Source organism: Triticum urartu, chromosome 6 (assembly GCF_003073215.2).
Source record: "Triticum urartu cultivar G1812 chromosome 6, Tu2.1, whole genome shotgun sequence".
Classification (NCBI taxonomy): domain Eukaryota; kingdom Viridiplantae; phylum Streptophyta; class Magnoliopsida; order Poales; family Poaceae; genus Triticum; species Triticum urartu.
In genome coordinates, this window is record NC_053027.1 from 519,399,656 (window position 1) to 519,419,688 (window position 20,033).

General features: G+C 45.2%; 1 long non-coding RNA gene across 3 annotated transcripts; it reads left to right on the forward strand.

The window, feature by feature from the left end:
* Nucleotides 1–334: 334 nt before the first annotated feature.
* LOC125514778 lies at nucleotides 335–3,064 on the forward strand. Of its 3 annotated transcripts, none has more exons than XR_007286602.1 (3): nucleotides 356–745; nucleotides 829–2,086; nucleotides 2,679–3,064. It is a non-coding gene; the product is annotated as an uncharacterized LOC125514778 (long non-coding RNA). The 3 variants fall into 3 exon arrangements; XR_007286603.1 differs by having other exon boundaries at nucleotides 357–745; nucleotides 829–1,709; nucleotides 1,850–3,064; XR_007286601.1 differs by having other exon boundaries at nucleotides 335–745; nucleotides 829–3,064.
* Nucleotides 3,065–20,033: the final 16,969 nt, after the last annotated feature.

A 20,033-nucleotide genomic window follows, 5' to 3' on the forward strand; every position in this document is an offset into this window, starting at 1 on the left:
ATCATTACTTTTGCTATGGCGGGACTTAGAGCGGCGCCGCTAACGACGGTGCTTGCACTACACCATGACACCACAACAACGACATGCATCTGTTGGTAAAAGCGTACAACATCGACACTTTTTTTGTCCCAAACTATACCGACACACCGACTCTTGAGTGTTATACATCATTTTGACACATTATCCGTCGGTATATCTCAACGAACCACCAACGTAATTTCTGTTGGTAAATACCACCTTCAGTGGTAGAATATGCGTCGGCGATTCGACTCGATAGAAAAAGTGTTGGCGTTTGTTATACCTGGCCCACCCATTTCGTCTCATCGCGCGCGGGCCAAAATCCAAGCGCCAAGCGCCTCGCGCTCCCGAGGCCCAAAATCTAGATATTTTGGAAGTCCCCCTCCACAACAAGTCAAACCCACCATCTTCCTCACGCACACACATACCTAACAAAAATCCCCACCTAGCTGCCGCCACCGCTCAGCCGATTCGATCGCCGCTGCCAATCCCACCCCCGGTGTTGAATCCAGAAGCTCTCGTCGATTCTGTTGTGCCTCCCCAACAACCGCAGCCTGAGGTTCCACGAGGCTACCCACTCACCTGGTGGGTGCCGCCGCCCGCTGGTTCGCTCGCGTCGCTGACTCTCCCAACTCCGGCCATCCCTCCCGCATCCAGCATCCCATGGTATTGATCTCCACCATCGGCGACCCGCGCCTTGCCCTGCCTCTAGATCCAGCCGCTGCAGGTAAGATTGAATGCCCATTTCTTTCTCTTTTCTTATGTTACTCCTCGTTTCCTTATGAATCTGAGTGCTTTGAGACCCTGCAGGTCCCATGATGATGAACTGTAACAGATCTGGTTGATTCGTCAAAGTTCGGAGAATTTCAGAGGGTCGACTAATTCGTGGCTTATTTTGTAATTAGAAATAAATTACGTATTTAGTTAATTTCTGGGAAGATTCTGTATATATTTGACCCACACCAAGAACTTGAACATTGCGATCCATAATCTACTGCACCTCGTAGAGCTCATTACTAAACATGGAAAGGTTCCTTTGGGTATTGGTATCCAAATACATTTTCCTGGTTTTCTGTATGAACGTGTCTAGTTGATGAAAGCATATGGCCTTGCAGCACTTTCAGTTCAACTATCATTGACCCTCTCTCTATCGCGCTGCACACACCCCAATCTAGACCTAGGTCACAGGCTCACAGCTAATGGCAGTTATATTCTTGATTACTGCTTATCTGAATTCTCTAGGAAAAAATAATACAATAAGCGATTGTTTGGTTTTAACATGGCTGGGTGTGGTTCCGCGGTATGCAACTCAGTAGCTTTGAGGTCTGCCTTAATGTTTTAGCATGGCTATCCTAAATTAATAGGAATAATATTCAGATTTCAAGTATACAGTATACACTCTGAGAAAACAACATACTAAGTTTCCGCCAACCAATAAGTGTAGATGCAGCTGACATTTAGGGTTGTAAACTGCCTGTGGCAGGTCCTACAAGCCTACCACAAGTTTATTTTTGGTAGGCAACTCATCAATGACTTTTTTTCTTCTTTCTGAAATTCTTTATTTTTAATTACTGTTGAAATAAATTTGTCAGCTGAGGAACTTGCCTATGGCCCGCAGAGAGAAGACATATTTGTCAAAGAACATACTTGTAAAAGTGTAGTTCCCCCTACAGCAAGCAGAGGCCCTAATTGTAGGTTACATGTACCATGCATCATGTGTTTTCTAAATAATGATGTGCATGTGACTGAATATCAGTTGATGACAAGTATCGGTTGAACTGACTTCATTGTAGAAATAACTAGAGGTGCCTCACTTGGTCTGTTTTTGCAGAAACAATTTGATGATTCGGCAAGTGGCATTTCCTCAAGCAAGCCAAAATGTGGGAACGCCCTTGCTTCATAATTCTGTTTCTCCACCTGTGGTACAATGCTTAGTTATCAGTTTTGTTAAATCATATCCAGAACATATGTACACTAATTCAATTTTGTGTGGCCCTCCAATTCTCGGAGATTGTAGCACAAGATGGCAATGAGGAACTTCTAATGTATATGACTTTTTGTTGAACCGGTAGGTATTATGCTTGTGAACTTTTCCTGTCATATGACCCTTCTAATTTCGATAGTTAATCTAATGGTGTGTAAAACGTGCATGGAAACAAAATGTTCTCTTCACAGCTTCACTTCTATGTGTGGTATCAGATATTGAATGGTATTGTCTGAATAAAGGGCATTGTGTGCTTCCCTGCTATGTGTGGTGTCATGCTTTGTTCAGAAAAAAATATGTTTAGAATGGGGAAAAGGGTCTTCAGTTTGAACCAGACACTTGTTTTTCTTTCAGGTATCCTTTTAATTTTCTTGTCAGGTTTCATGCTTCATAACTTAGCACACACACTACAGTTTGTAATGTCATTATAAACATTGGATGCATTGGACTGTCATAATACCTAGTTTCTATCAAAACTGATAATAATTAAGGCACAACATGGTGATAGAAAATCTGGGTTAAGTAAGAACATTCAATCATTGGTTTCTATGTTTATATATGTGTAGCAGAACCCTAATTATCATGCAAATAGTATCAAGTCCTGAGCCTTATCATGGCAGCTAGCAGAAAATGTATGGTTTAGTTTGCAAGCACATTCATGTGAATATTATTCCAGCAGGAATGCCCATCTTGTGCTCGGCTGCTTGCTTGATTGAACGCTTGTGCTGCTACCTGCTTGACTGAACGCTTGTGCTGTTGCTTGCTACACATGAATGATTACTGCTTGGCTGCTTAATGTTGGGTAGCATGGCATCTGGAAGGATCAATCACATGGGTCTGGAGGACCAGTCAAGCACTTGAAAAATAAGACGGCAAACGGGGCTGTATTATCTCTTTCTCATTATTTTTTTGTCTTAACTCTATATCACATAGCATATTTTCTATTTTACTTTATATATATTCGCCTTATCACTGAATGGCTATTTTTAGAAAATTCTGTATCCCATGTCCGCATGTGCACATTGCCATGTCTCCGTCCCTGTATCCATGCTTCTTTGCTTATATCTTGTGCAGTGATGCTCTCTGTGCGAGTGTTTTCCTTGTATTTTTGTTCAAATTAATAAGCTAGGTGGTACAAATGATCATAAGTATGCCGGTCCTAGTAGCTAAAGGTAAGTTTGCTATCATTTTTAGATCAGCCCAAAAAGGATTGACTAATATTTCCAGGGTAGCAAATTATGTAGAGGTTCAGATTTTTAACCAGAGCAGATTGTAATACATGCAAACCTCTATTGTATAGTACACGTTTTTTGTAGCATCCATGAACCGGAACATAATCCCAGTCCTATAAATGGATTTGTTTTCACCTAGTACACTTAATGCTACTACATATATGACTGCATGTATATTTACAAGTACATAATTGTTTGCTATTTCTAAGGCTGCTGCCAGTCCATTGTACATCTTCTATTTCTCTGATTTATCTTTAATTGGACTTGATGGCTACTACAAATTTTAATAATTCCACTATCGCACGATGGTTTTGAGTTCTTGAAGGGCAGCTTCGATGGACTCAAGGGATACGCTGTGGGCCGGATGACGAAGAATCGCCGCGGCAAGCTCTACATTGACAACGCGGGATGGGGTCTCGAGGCTGATTCAATCGGGTCCCCTTTGATGGGATTCACGTCTTCATCGACAAGATCAGCGAATCGACCCTCGAGCCGGACATCTGCATCGACATCATTGAAACGGCTCGGCGTGCAAGTTTTTCGCCGGTTCAGCCCGAGGCAAGGCATGTTTTTGTAGGTGTCGTCCATGGATAGGGGTACGAGGACGGACCGGTGTCCGATGGAGAAACCATAGTCTGCTCTTATGACGAGTCTTCTGGAGAAATCGAATCGCTCTACCAGTTGCAGGATGACCGGATTGAGGGAGGATCCGAGGGCAACAGTATTTCGGATTCCCCCGGTCTGCTAAACCGAGCCGTCATCTTCATGGCCGGCATACAATCGGCGCCTCATTCATCTACTACCGCAGCAATGCTCTTTGGTTCAGCAACGGCCACACCAGCAGGGGCAGGAAGCTCGGCGCCACCTTCGGCCCAAGTCTTGTCTGATTTGTTCGATGCTCTGGCAACATTGATGTCCGTGGAGGTAGACGCAGCAGCCAAGGATCAGCACGATGCGGAGATTGTAAAGGTGAAAGATTAGATAGCCCAGGCTAAAGCGGACCTGGCAGCAGAGAATGCCAGGATGGCTACGGAGCGGGCCGAGTTGGAAGCACAGGCTTACCGGATTAGACTGGATCAGAATGCTTCAGAGGAAGTCATAAGAAGAAGGTACCGATCACGTCTCCCGTCGGTTTATGAGCCATATAATCTTTTCAACACGCCAGGCGCAGGAGCTGGTAACCAGCCCACGCTAAACTGGGCGGGGGCGCCGGGAGCAGGAGCGCCAGTTCAGCCACGCACGACGGACCTGCTTTGTTAGAACAACGTTGTACCATCAACGCCGCCCGGGCATTATTTCAACCCGTTGGACAACATTGTGGCCGCCGCTTCACGCCTGGCGGACCTCCTAACCGACGGTGAGTCACCAGTTGCAGTGGAAGCGCGTCGGGCTAGGGATCTCCTTCAGACAGCAATAAATCAACAGCAAGCATATTCACACAGCCGTGAGAGGATTCATTCCACTCCCGGTCCAAGCCGGAGTTATAGCAGACACGTGGAGGACGAACCGGCTGTGTCCAGTAGTGCACGTCGCCGAAATTCCCCACGAGGGAACAACCCGGCTGGGGGAGGTGCTAATGCGCAAGATGTTGTGGACCATGGCCGCGCACGTCGAGAGGCCGAGTTGACAGCTCGACACGGAGCACGACAGCATACTCCGGTTCACCCCACCGCCTCCATGGAGCCAGGGGCGATGTTCAGTTCCTTAGGGGTACCATGTTTAACTCCTGCTTTGCGTAATGTGCGACAATCCAAGGATTTCGAGGGACCCCATAAGGTACCAAATTACACCGCCGATTTGCAGCCAGAGGCGTGGGTGGAGAGCTATGAGATGGCAATGGAGATATTAGATGTGGATGAGGCGGTGTGTGCTAAATATTTCACCATGATGTTGGAAGGAATAGCTCGCACTTGGTTGAAGAGCTTGCCGACCAACTCTATTGGATCATGGGCCGAACTGAAGCATCGGTTTATCCAAAACTTCAAGGATACGTGTAAGCAGCCGATGTCAATTGTAGATCTGGTCGCTTGTGTCCAACAAGAAGGGGAGTCCATGACCCATTGGGTCAAACGGGTCTCGAAGATTTTGCATTCATCAGATCGTATCAATGCAGATACCGCAGTGTTAACATTAGAGGGCAATTGCCGTTTCAAACCGCTGAAACAGAAGTTGGGAAGGCTCAAACGTCACTGCAACGACATGTCAACACTCATGGCCGCTTTGGTTAAATATGCCGATTCAGATAATACCAAGGATCCGGATTAAGAGGAGGACAAACCGGAGAAGGGTAAGAAGAACGGCAATGCCAAAGGCCAACAACATAATCCGGCAGGCCATGGAAACGCTGGTAAGCGCAAGGCCGATAGTGGTTTGGACTTTGTCGCAAATACCAACGCGCAAGAGAATGGCCAGCGCCGTAAAGGCAAGCAGCCCTAGAGGGGTGGAGGTCCAGGGAACAGTTTGGAGCGTTTGTTAAATCAGCCATGTCCAAAGCACGGGTCGAAGGATAAACTGGCATCACATCTTTGGAAAGATTGTTATATCATGCGGGATTTCAAGAATTCCAATATGTTCCAATATGACAACGGCCCGCCTGGCGGTTCAGGAGGAGGTTTTCACGGGCCGGGTTACGGAAGTGGTGGTTCCGGTTCAGGGTTTCCAGGCAATCAAACTGGAAACGTCAATCAAGGACACCAAGGCAACCAGGGAGGTTACAACCATCAGGGGAGTCAGCAGCAGCAGCAGTAGTCGGGTTATCAGAGCAATCCCAAATAGCTGAACAGCAGGCAATATCATGTCTTCACTACTAGTTGGTGCAAACGTGATCAGAAGCTTCACAAAAGGGCAGTCAACTCTGTTGAGCCGGCAGTACCTCAGTATTTACGCTGGTCGGAGCAACCTATTTTGTGGAGTAGAGAGGATCAGCTGCCCCGGATTGATAATCCAGGTCATTTGGCCTTGGTGGTAGCCCCTCAAGTTGGGGGATACAAGTTCACTAAAGTGCTCATGGATGGGGGAAGTAGTATCAATATTTTGTATTATGATACATTCCATCGTATGGGGTTGACAGATAAGGATCTTAAACCGTTGAATACGGTATTTCATGGTGTGGTGCCTGGTAAGTCTGCATATCCTGTTGGTAAGATAGCTCTGGAGGTAGCTTTTGGAGATGACTACGATTCAAGGTCAGAAACATTAACATTTGAGGTGGTGAAGATCAAAAGTTCGTACCACGCTTTGTTTGGGCGGCCGGTTTATGCTAAGTTTATGGCAAGACCATGTTATGTTTACCTACAGCTTAAAATGCCAGGTCATAAGGGGACTATCACAGTACATGGAAGTAGAAAGATTGCTTTGGAGTGTGAAGAAGGCGATGCGGCTTATGCTGAGTCGGTTTGTGCCACGGAGGAGTTAAAATTCTATAAGTAGCAAGTTGATCCGGCAGACATGACCTTCTTAAAAAAGCCAACCACGTAACTTGATCCAGCATTGAAGTTCAAATCAGCTACAATCACTAAAATGGTTGACTTTGTTCCTGGCGATTCATCCAAACAATTCAGCATCAGCGCTAACCTGGATCCCAAATAGGAAAGCGCGCTCATTGATTTCATCCATGAGAATCGGGACATCTTTGCATGGAAACCTTCTGACATGCCAGGTGTACCGAGAGAACTCGCTGAGCACACACTCAACATTGATCCTAAATTCAAACCGGTCTGACAATTCCTCCGCCGTTTCAATGAGGAAAGACGCAAGGCTATAGATGAAGAGGTAGCCTGTTTGTTGGCTGCTGGGTTTATTGTGAAAGTTTTTCATCCAGAGTGGTTAGCTAATCCGATGCTCGTTCTTAAGAAAAATGACACTTGGCGCATGTGTGTGGACTACACAGATTTAAACAAGGCTTGCCCTGCAGACCCCTTTGCTCTCCCTCGCATTGATCAGATAATTGATGCTACGGCGGGTTGTGACCGTTTGTGTTTTTTGGATGCTTACTCTGGTTATCATCAGATCAAAATGCCAGTTAAGGACCAGGAAAAGACAGCCTTCATAACTCCCTTTGGAGCCTTCTGCTATGTTTCCATGCCCTTTGGACTCAAGAGTGCCCAGGCAACTTACCAGCGATGTGTTCAGAATTGCCTTCATAAGTAAATTGGGCGCAATGTTCATGCGTATGTGGATGATATTGTGGTCAAATCCAGAAAGGAGGAGACATTGATAGATGATCTACGGGAAACCTTTGACAATCTCCGGGTTTACAAGATGATGCTCAATCCGGAGAAATGTGTTTTCGGTGTCCCGACAGGCAAGCTCTTAGGTTCTCTGGTTTCAAACAGAGGCATTGAGGCTAATCCGGAAAAGATTGCAGCAATTACGTCTTTGGCTAAACCGGCGTGTATTAACGATGTGCAACGTCTGGCCGGCCGGATTACAGCCTTGAGCCGATTTATCAGCCGCCTTGGAGAGAAGGCCATCCCCTTATATCAGATGCTCAAGAAAACAGATAACTTTGTCTAGAGTGAGCCAGCTGATAAGGCGTTTGAAGATCTAAAGAGGCAGCTAGTGGAACCGCCCGTGCTGGCAACACCGGTCGATAAAGAGCCATTATTATTATATGTGGCTGCTAATGCTCGGGCTGTCAGCGTAGCCATTGTGGTAGAGCGCAAGGAGCCAGGGAAAGAGTATCCGGTTCAACGGCCGGTTTATTATATCAGTGAGGTGCTCATTGAGTCAAAGTAGAGGTATCCACATTGGCAGAAACTGGTGTATGGGGTGTTTATGGCAACCCGAAAGCTCAAACACTATTTTCAGGGCCATCCTATCATAGTGGTCAGTTCAGCCCCTCTGGGTGACATCATTCAAAACAGAGAGGCAACTGGCCGGATTGCCAAGTGGGCCATTGAGCTTGGACCTCACGGGCTCAAATATATACCCCGCACGGCGATCAAGTCCCAGGCACTTGTAGATTTCATCAACGATTGGACAGAGTTACAGGCACCTAGGGAGAAACCAGATAATACGTATTGGACTATTCATTTTGATGGATCTAGACAGTTAGAGGGTTCGGGGGCTGGAGTCGTATTAACTTTCCCATAAGGTGACAAGTTTTGTTATGTCCTGCACTTAATGTTCCCTTGTACTAACAATGCAGCTGAATATGAGGCTTTACTCCACGGTCTTCGGATGGCTAAAGAGATGAATTTGAGCCGGGTTAAGTGCTTCGGCGATTCAGATCTAGTGGCTTAGCAAGTGTCTGGCACTTGAGATTCTAAGGACCCACTCATGGCTGCATATCGGCGAGAGGTGGACGCAGTGGCTGGTCACTTTAAAGGTTATCAGGTGAACCATATAGACCGGCGGAAGAATGAAGCGACGGACGCTTTAAGTCGTCTTGGTTCCCAATGTAAATCGGTTTCGCCCAATGTCTTTCTTGATGTATTGCACAATCTGCCAGTCAAAATACCAACCGAAGAAGATTTGGCTATTCCTGATCCGGAGGCTCAGTTGGTGGCAGCTCTGCATGCCATACCGGATTGGACGATCCCATATCTGGATTACATGAACCGGGGCGAGTTACCAGCTGAGGAAACGTTGGCTCGACAGATAATCCGGCGGTCTAAGTCCATGACCATACTCAACGGGGAGTTACATCGTTACAGTGTTTTAGGAGCAATTCAGCGATGCGTTTCTCCTCAAAAAGGTTGTGAGATTTTGCGAGAAATTCATGAAGGGGATTGCGGTCACCACGCCGGTTCAAACTCGTTGGTTGCCAAAGCTTTTCACCACGGTTTTTACTGGTTGACGGCGCATGCTGATGCAGAGGATTTAGTCAAAATATGTGATGGATGTCAAAAGTTTGCCCGCCGTGCGCACGTTCCGGCTCAAGAGTTGCGGATGATTCCAATTAGGTGGCCGTTTGCAACTTGGGGGCTGGATATGGTTGGACCCTTCAAGCGCTCCAAGGACAAGAAGACCCATCTGTTAGTAGCAGTTGATAAATTCACTAAATGGGTAGAGGCAGAGCCAGTCAACAAGTGTGATGCAGCCACAGCGGTTCAATTCATCAAAAAGGTGATATTCCGGTTTGGCTTTCCACAGCATTATAACGGACAATGGTACTAACTTATCAAAAGGTGAGATGGAAGAATTCTGTCAACGTGAGCACATCCGGCTTGATCTAGCATCAGTGGCTCACCCCAAATCTAATGGTCAAGCGGAAAGGGCAAATCAAGAAATTCTATGGGGTATCAAACCAAGGCTTATGGTTCCCTTAAAGCGGATGCCGGGTTGTTGGGTCGAGGAGCTACCTTCTGTGTTATGGAGCATCAACACCACACCCAATAGGTTTACGGGTTACACGCCTTTCTTCATGGTTTATGGAGCGGAGGCGGTTCTTCCTAGTGACATCCGTCACGATTCGCCCTGTGTGGCAGCTTATTTTGAAGCTGATAATGAGAAGGCACGTCAGAATTCTCTGGACCTGTTGGATGAAGAGCAGGATCTTGCAGCAGCACGTTCGGTGATTTATCAACAAGATCTTCGACGTTATCACAGCCACCGGGTTAAAACTAGAACCTTTCAAGAAGGTGATTTGGTGCTCCGGCTCATCCAGGATCAGACTGATATGCACAAGTTATCCCCCCCTTGGGAAGGACCCTTTGTGGTCAGCAAAAATCTGCACAACGGATCCTACTACCTCATTGATGTTCGAGAGCATGTAGACTCAAGTCAATCGGAGGAGACAAAGCGGCCATGGAACATAGCTCTCCTTCGGCCTTACTATACTTGAAGCTATAGGCTCTTCACCTGTACATATTTATGACAGTGTATATACCATATAATAAACCGGAGCCTCCGTTATAAGCGGGGTATCTGTTCTTTCTTATATCATATGTGTGCTTTTACAAGTTAACGGTCAAAGCGGAGTCTTTGTTAAACCGGCTTTAGCAGTTGCATAAAGATAAAGAAAATCACTAGGGGGCTTGGTCATGTTTGAACCACAGCTACACCTCTTGATAGGCATTTCAGCCACACAAGGAAAAATTTGTGGAGCCAAAGAGGGTATTGTACACAGTACAAACTCAAACATAGGCACACGCTGAGCATCGCTCACAAAGTTACATGGGGGCTCTTTTTTGCAAAGCAACAAAGAGTTTGAAAGGACCCTCGTAATTGGCTATCAAGCCACGTCTTGGAAGCCTGGTGTATTCACCTAAAACCTCGGGTTAACCTGCCTTCATCAAGTAAGCCACTCCTATCCAGGTAATCCTGGCATGACCCATCGAACGTTTGACAAGTCGATCTTTTTACAGACCCTGAACTTGTCACAGTTAAAACGATGATTGGTTAATTGGAGGCCCATCTTAAAAGGCTTTGTTAAATGATTTAACTCAGAGGCCTGGCAGCCCATGAAAAGCCTCGATTTGGAGCCTGGCAGCTCGTAAAAAGCCTCGCATATTTTCCTATTTAAATTTTGTTTGTTGACAATCATAAGTATTTTTTGATAAACCGGCGTCCTTGACCCGACTTGCTTTTCAACCACCAGTTGTTGGCACATAATCAATTATAAACCGGTGGTCATTGACCCGGTCTGGTTTGACTAAATCACCAGTGTTATAAAGAAAATCCGGTAGTTATACCGGTCCGGTTTAATAGATAGACCAGCATTATGAAGATGAAATTACCAAACGTATCGGGTTGGTGTTAAACACCTTTGCTGTATACACGTTTGGTCAATCAATGAGGTATGCTATGTACATTATTTTTTGTACAAACACTTGATTATTCAGCTAAAGTACTATATACTTCTTGGATATTATGACATGTTTAGCGGTAAACCGCTAGACACTTTTAAGTTTTTTGGACCCAGGAAGGCAAGTCATCATAGGCTATGCATAAAATATATCCTGAAGGACGACACAGATTGTCACAAAGCGTTATGAAACATGCTTGATGGCATGGCAGATAAACAAAGTTTCAGCTATCCTATTACATGAAGCTTCAAAGCGGTTCAAACAGTGCCATTGTTTTTCACAGTAGCCATATAAACCGGCGACCGGATCAGGACTCTTCATCACGACGGTTTGACGGTTGCGGATCAGTTGGTGTTGGCACTTCTTCATCCCTCCCCAGCCGCTGGAAATCAGACGTTGACCAGTCGATTCCGGTTAAAGCTTGGAACACTGCCTCCTCATGGATAAGATCAGAAGGGTTAATATCAGGGGCATAAGTGTGCTTACGAATCGGAGGCACAAGTTCTTCGACTACATGGATATCGGCCGGCTGTCTTTTCCCTTCTGCGTCATAAAATGGTTGAAAATGGGACAAATCGGTGTCCTCAGCCAATTTGCTGGCCGCTGGCCGCATCTGTTTGGTCAGCCGCCGAAGAACATCATTGTCAAAGTTTGAACCGTCTTCTTTAACGCCTGGATATCCTTTAATGATATCCTCCGCTTCAAGGTCTGGAATCCAGGCCTTGGCTCGAATAAGGGCGGTTAATGCTCCTGCTCTCGCAGCGGCTCTTTTCAACTCGCCAATACGCGCCGGTAACATGCCCAGCTTCTCAAGGGTCTCCTTATTCAATGTTGGCGTCGGTTTGTTATAAGCCGCTGTACTAATGGCTCGTTGAGATCCAGAGTATAGCTGCTCAACCAATGTATATGCCGCTTTGAGCTTCATCCGCATATCTGCACCAAGATGAGTGATCCGAGTTCCTACCAAAGATTTTATCAATATTTTGGTCAGATTTAAGATTCATTGACTGGTGCAACATACATAAGCAGACACTTACCAAAGATAGCAGAGGTCATAGCACTGATTTGGCGCTTCAAATCGGTTAGTTCTTCAACCACCGGTTTCAGGGCTTCCTCGGCATCTACAGCTCTTTTGGTCAAACCAGTTTTTTCGGTTTCCCATTTAGCACGATCTCGGTTGAAGGATTCTTTCAATTTTTCCATTTCGGCCAGGGCCTGCGTCAGCTCCTCTTTGGCTTTTGCAACTTCGGCTTGTTGAGACTTCACATTTTCTTGCAAGTCAGAGTTTTGGGCATCTTTGCTTCTCAGTTCAGCCTGCAACATTGAAGGTATATTCAACAAAACAACATGTTTATGCACTAAGTATAAAGCATATAACAAGTTATCCACTTCATACTTGGGGGCTAATGCCTATTTGCTCTCAAATACTACCCTCTATACAAGTCTCCAGAACAATGCAAGCATTATCCTTGACACTTGGGGGCTAATGTACGTTTGTTCTAAACCGGCGGTGTGGATTAAAAACCGGATTAACTTGCCAAGTTAAACCGGCCTTTGGGGGCTATGCTGCAGAACGTTATCTAATTTTTTCAAACATGAGTCTTCTTTATGATTGAGGACACGCCTTTGCAAGGATCAATGATGGGATGCTTGAAGTATTACAAAGACCCGGTTTATGATTAACAATCATAAAACGGCTCTTGGAGGCTACTTGGAATAGTATTTCAGCTATAAATCAATATACAAAGGAGAAGCATTTACCTCATATCGTTCTTTCATCAAATTCACCAAACCGGCTTCATAATCCCGGTTTGAGTGCAGACGGTTCAGGAAGCCGGAATGAAGTTCATCAGTGTTAAGATGAGCATAGTTTGATAAGTCGCTGCTCCATTTACCTTTATCCCTGGCAATTTGCTCTTCTTTGGCACTATGCTGAGCCAAAATGACGGGATGACCAGGAGAGCTGTGGCCTGTTCCAGTAATAATAACGTCATCACCTTGGCCTTCAGGATTTTTGGTGGATGATGATGGAATTTAAGTGTCTTTCATTGGATTAGCCCGGTTTGGTTCTGCTGGTTTAGTATCAGGGGCGACAGGTTCAGCATCTGTTGGTTTGTCAGTATATTGGCCGTCAAGGGGCGGATCATCAAAAGTTGTTTCAGGATGAAGGCCTTCCGGTTCACCAGTTTGCTCCGGTTCACCTCTTGGTTCTTCTTCTTTGGCAACAGGGTCTTCTGGCGGATTGGTGACCCGAGCTTTCTTGCTGGGTCTGGCTTTGGCCCTGCAAACAAAATTAAAAAGGATTAACATCCTGTTCAAAAGATATAGGGCGCATTGAAAGGAAAGGTTTTTCATAACTCACCCGGCCATAGTTTTCAAAGGGGGAGTTGAGTTGTTGCCGATTCACCAGAAGAGGAAGGAGGTGTCACCTGATAATTTGAATCGGACGGATTAAGAGGCTGTCTGAAATAACCTGCCTTGGGGTAAGAATGGTCAGAAGTAGGTGAGACCTCAGACCGGCGCTTCCGAACTGGAGTATCAGGTAAACCGGTAGAGGTGACCTGTTGGCCACTGTGCCAGGTTGTCCGGCGAGCTTCATGCTGTTGATTCTTCAAAATAAATGTTGGATCCAAGTGAGCAAGAGGATGAGAAAAGCGTACTTTCCGGATTGCTTGGCGAGTTTTTTGTGTTGGCATAGAGTCTGAACCGGAGGAAAGGGTAATTACCTCTACGTCATCAGCCTGACTAGCTTCTGCCTCCTCCTGAGGAAGATCATTGTTAACAAGATGCATAAAAAGAGAGCCAAGTGAGTCAAGTTCTAGCTCAACTTCTGGGTCATCAGTATCATCATCAAGTTCCATATTAATCCGGTCAGCTGTTTTCCGCTTTGACGTCCGTTTTACGGCTTTGGTCTTCAGGCGGGTTGGTTTGACCACTTTGTCTCCAGTTGGCTTTGCCGCTTTCTCTATGGATTTCCGTTTCCAGAAAGGGTCATCACCCTATATATATAAAGAAGAAGGGTTACAACTTGTATAAGTTAAAGATATTAGAGATGAAGAGGAAGTGTCATGCTTACAGCAGGCGGTTTGTTCTTGGTATAGAAGGGACTCAGACCGGTTTGACTACAGACCGGTTCCGATTCATTCAGAATTTTCTTTACACCTTCGGTAACTTCTTCCTCAAATAATTGGATATTGCAGTGGCGTTGAGGATCGTCAACTTCGCCGGTATATTCGCACATTAAACCAGGACATCGGCTTAGCGGCAAGATACTCCAGGATATCCAACAGTGCACAAAATCCATGCCTGTTAAACCGTTTGCCATAAAGGCCCGGAGCTTGGCGATTTGAGGAGCGTATTTTGCCCTTTCTGAAGAGCTCATGCATTGTGGCATTGGGTGAGTATTGGATAATCTATGATCACGGAAGCCGGGGGGATTTTCATCCTCAAGCGAAGTGTCTCTGCAATAGAACCATGTTTGGTTCCATTCCTTTGGGTGGCTATGGTGTTTGGCATGAGGAAATTCCCCTTCTTTCCGCTTTTGAATCGAGACACCACCAAGCTCTGTGTTCGGGCCATTCACAAACTCTGTGCGCCGGTTTAAGTGAAAGAAATCCCGGAACAATTCTGCAGTTGGTTCTTCTTGTAAATAGGCTTCACAGAAGACTTGGAAATTACATAAGTTGGAGACTAAGTTGGGACCAATATCTTGTGGATGCAGTTGGAAGCTGGCAAGTACATCTCGATAAAATTTTGACCCTGGCGGTTTGAAACCACGGCCTATATGGTCAACAAAGATTACCACCTCACCTTGTCTTGGGGTTGGAGGATTCTCTGTTCCTGGAACTTGCCATTTGATCTCAGTTTTCTTAGGCAGAGAGCCGATGCTAACCATCTCATTCAATTGATCCTCAGTAACCTGGGAACGAGCCCAGTTGCAGGCAGTGAATTGTTTGGCCATTGCAAAGCGAACAAACTGAAAATGAAAGGCCGGTTTATAAATTACGCATGATTATACACAAGAGACAAGGGAGTAAGAAACATGCTGATATGATAATGGTACAACCCGGAGACTAGTATAATGAGAGAGAAAGGTAATGCTAGCACAGGGTTGATCAGACACTGTTAAACCGGAGCGTAATTGTGAAGGTAACATGCTCTTCCGGTTTATCAGAGGGCTAATGGCATAGACTATTTATACAATGCTAAACCGCTTATATTGGTGCGAGGAGAAACGTACCTCACAGGAACATAGAAACAGATCTCACAGTGATGTATAAAACTTTCGGATCTAAAGCTAAGACAGAAATGCAAAAATAATTGGATCTTGAAGGGGTACAGAACTGAAGCAATTTTTGACAGACTAGATCAGTTCTTTGCGCATAAAGATTTGTGATGACCATGGTAGGTAAGCTACGGCAAGAGATGCATCAAGCATGAAGTGCCCATCTATTAAAGGAAGAACAGGGAAGAATGGCACTGACGAACTTCGGAAGAACAGTGAAGAATGTCAAAACCCTAGAACAGATCTATGGTGAAAAAAGCAGAGAACTTACTGGAGCTGGTGAGGAAGCAGAAGGGCGCCGCAGTATTCTGGTGCGTTCAGGGTGATGCAGCGGCCAAGGCCGGAGCAGAGGCGACGGTCGACGGTGGCGGTGGAGCTCCAGAGGCTGAGCGGCGCGAGGAAGACGACGCGAAGAGGCACGGGGGAAACAGTGAAAATGACCCCTCGGTCCTATTTATAAGGCGAAGTGATAAAATGGCAAGTACGGGAATCGAGGAGCCCAAAAAATGGATAAGTTAATAAAAGTGTCGCCTCGATGACTGGATATATATTAAATGAAGGAAATCTCCGACATCAACGGATGGATGATGTCACGGCAGTTTATCGTAATTTTGAAGTATGACGTCACGGCGGTTTACAAGATCAAAAATGAAGATAAGAGAGAATATTTTTTCTAAAGTGTGGAAGATTGACATGAACAAGTTCAAACCAATCTGGGGCCTAATGTTGGGGATATTACTACTGGAGGTAAACCGGCCTTATGTAGCCGGGTTGACTCTTTGAAGATTAGGAGCCCATGAAGATGTAAAGATGCTGGCGCTTTACGGGCCCAAAGGCGGGTTACAGTCTGTAAATGTAAACCGACCTAGTCGTGTAACTTGTATAGTAAGATAGAAAGAGAGAGGCCGAACCGGAAACATTTATAATCCGGCTTCGGGACTCTGTAGCCCGGCGGGTGCCAACCTATGTATATAAAGGGACGACCAGGCCGTGGTTTAGAGATAGACAACAACAACTCGAGAGCCGGACAAAGCGGATTCGCTCCCTGGCCTTTGAAACCCTAGCAATACCAATCACAACTAGACGTAGGCTTTTAACTTCATCGAAGGGGCCGAACTAGTATAAACTCCCGTGTCCCCTTGTCCGGTTTAACCCCTTTAAGCTAATCCATTGCGATGGCTCCACAACTAAGTCCCTTCACGAGGACATCTGCCATGACAAACCCACAACACATACCAATTCTTTTTGTAGTGACAAAGCAGAAAGAAGCAGGTTCTCAGGTCGACCGAATATGTTCTCGTGGTCGCTTTGGTTCACGACATGGTTCACACATTTCGTTCATATGGAAGTTTAAGCCAGCTTGGCGATCAAAGATTTGGTCTCTTCCATACTATAATATAGTTGAGTGATCAAACACTTGGTCTCTTAGAGACATTGTCCCATCATATTTTGTGATAGGCCACGACTTGTATGTTGAAACATGTATTTCCATGATGATTGTAGCTAACTTGAGTGAAGAAAACTTTTGAATCTTTTATATATGTTGAATGATTGTATTGATCCGTGGTATGTTGTGATGAATACATCAGTGCAATTGCTTGTATATGTATTGCATAAACATGAATTGAATATTATGAATGTAATTTCATTCAAAATATGGTACATTTGCATTTGTCTTTAAATGCAGAACCATGGCAGCAAATGTGTCGGCATAAGTATTTACCGTCGCACTATCTGTTGGCATAGCACACTAACAGACAAACTGTCGGCAAAGCAATGGTTGTCCCACTATCTGTCGGCCTAGCACACCGTCAAATAATCTGTCGACGTAACACAGTCTGTCGGTGTAGAAATATCTGTCGCTATAGACCACACCAACGCTGTCATATTATCTGTCGGCATAAATTTATCTGACGGCAAAGACCTTTCCCGACAGGACTATAGGTGACAGCTCTTTTCTGTCGGCAAAGATCTTTGCCGACACTAAAAGTGTCGCCTTAGGTGACATATGCCACCAGATTTTTTGACACTGTTTTGAGTGTCGTGGTGTAGTGTTGGGTTACTTCTTGGAGGGGTCATCCCCCGCTGTCTCGTCGCCATTGCCTTCTTTGGGGTGTCCACCATGTATATATCATATGATGAAGTGGCGGTCCAGCGCCCTGTGGGCGGTGGTTCCTGTTTGTCTCCTGCATCGTCGTCCATACCGTCGATGTCTTCGGAGTCGAAGTCGAGCATGTCAGTTAAATCGTCGACAGTGGCTACTAAGTGGGTGGTGGGTGGGGAGCGAATTTCTTCATCGTCTGCATCCCATTCTGGCCGGACATAGTTCGGCCAAGGTTCTCCTGACAAGGAGAGAGACCTTAATGAATTTAGCACGTCGCCGAAAGGTGAGTGCTGAATGATATCCGCGGAGGTGAACTCCATGATCGGCGCCCAATCGGATTCGATAGACATGGACGCGGGCGGCTCAGAGTCCGTGACCGGAGATGAATCCAGTGGTTCGGCAACACGGCTCTCGTAAGGGGTGAAGTCAGTATCCGGCTCCATCGCTGATAACCCACAAGTATAGGGGATCGCAACAGTTTTCGAGGGTAGAGTATTCAACCCAAATTTATTGATTCGACACAAGGGGAGCCAAAGAATATTCTCAAGTATTAGCAGCTGAGTTGTCAATTCAACCACACCTGGAAACTTAATATCTGCAGCAAAGTGTTTAGTAGCAAAGTAATATGATAGTAGTGGCAACGGTAGCAAAGTAATGTTTTTGGTATTTTGTAGTGATGATAGCAATACCAACGGAAAAGTAAATAAGCGAAGAACAATATATGGAAAGCTCGTAGGCAATGGATCGGTGATAGAGAATTATGCCAGATGCGGTTCATCATGTAACAATCATAACCTAGGGTGACACAGAACTAGCTCCAGTTCATCAATGTAATGTAGGCATGTATTCCGAATATAGTCATACGTGCTTATGGAAAAGAACTTGCATGACATCTTTTGTCCTACCCTCCCATGGCAACGGGGTCCTAATGGAAACTAAGGGATATTAAGGCCTCCTTTTAATAGAGTACCAGACCAAAGCATTAGCACATAGTGAATACATGAACTCCTCAAACTATGGTCATCACCGGTAAGTATCCCGATTATTGTCACTTCAGGGTTAACGGATCATAACACATAATAGGTGACTATAGACTTGCAAGATAGTATCAAGAACTCTCATATATTGATGAAAACATAATAGGTTCAGATCTGAAATCATGGCACTTGGGCCCTAGTGACAAGCATTAAGCCTAGCAAAGTCATAGCAACATTAATCTCAGAACATAGTGGATACTAGGGATCAAACCCTAACAAAACTAACTCGATTACATGATAGATCCCATCCAACCCATCACCATCCAGCAAGCCTACGATGGAATTACTCACGCACGGCGGTGAGCATCATGAAATTGGTGATGGAGGATGGTTGATGATGGCGATGGCGACGGATTCCCCTCTTCGGAGCACCGAACGGACTCCAGATCAGCCCTCCCGAGAGGTTTTAGGGCTTGGCGGCGGCTCTGTATCGTAAAACGCGATGAATTCTTCTCTTTGATTTTTTTCTCCCCGAAACCAAATATATAGAGTTGGAGTTGAGGTCGGAGGAGCTCCAGGGGGCCCACGAGGTAGGGGCGCGCCCTAGGGGGCAAGCGCGCCCCCACCCTCGTGGAAAGGTGGTGGGACACCTGGCCTTCATCTTTTGCAAGGATTTTTTATTATTTCTGAAAAGTTGTTCCGTGAAGTTTCATGTCATTCCGAGAACTTTTGTTCACATAAATAACACCATGGTAATTCTGCTGAAAACAGCGTCAGTCCGGGTTAGTTCCATTCAAATCATGCAAGTTAGAGTCCAAAACAAGGGCAAAAGTGTTTGGATAAGTAGATACGACGGAGACGTATCAACTCCCCCAAGCTTAAACCCTTGCTTGTCCTCAAGCAATTCAGTTGATAAACTGAAAGTGATAAAGAAAAACTTTTACAAACTCTGTTTGCTCTTGTTGTTGTAAATATGTAAAGCCAACATTCAAGTTTTCAGCAAAGATTATGACTAACCACATTCACAATAATGCTTAGGTCTCAAGTTTACTCATATCAATGGCATAATCAACTAGCGAGCAATAATAATAAATCTCGGATGACAACACTTTCTCAAAACAATCATAATATGATATAACAAGATGGTATCTCGCTAGCCCTTTCTGAGACCGCAAAACATAAATGCAGAGCACCTTTAAAGATCAAGGACTGACTAGACATTGTAATTCATGGTAAAAGAGATCCAGTGAAGTCATACTCAATGTAAACTAACAGTAATGAAAGCAAATGAGAGTGGTGCTCTCCAACTGGTGCTTTTTAATAAGAGGATGATGACTCAGCATGAAAGTAAATAGATAGGCCCTTCACAGAGGGAAGCAGGGATTTGTAGAGGTGCCAGAGCTCGGTTTTGAAATAGAGGTGAATAATATTTTGAGTGGTATACTTTCATTGTCAACATAACAACCAAGAGATGGCGATATCTTCCATGCTACACACATTATAGGAGGTTCCGAAACAGAATGGTAAAGTTTATACTCCCCCTTCCACCAACAAGCATCAATCCATGGCTTGCTCGAAACACCGAGTGCCTCCAACTAACAGGAGTCCCAGGGGGAGTTTTGTTTGCAATTATTTTGATTTATTTTGCATAAAGCATGGGACTGGGCATCCCGGTGACCAGC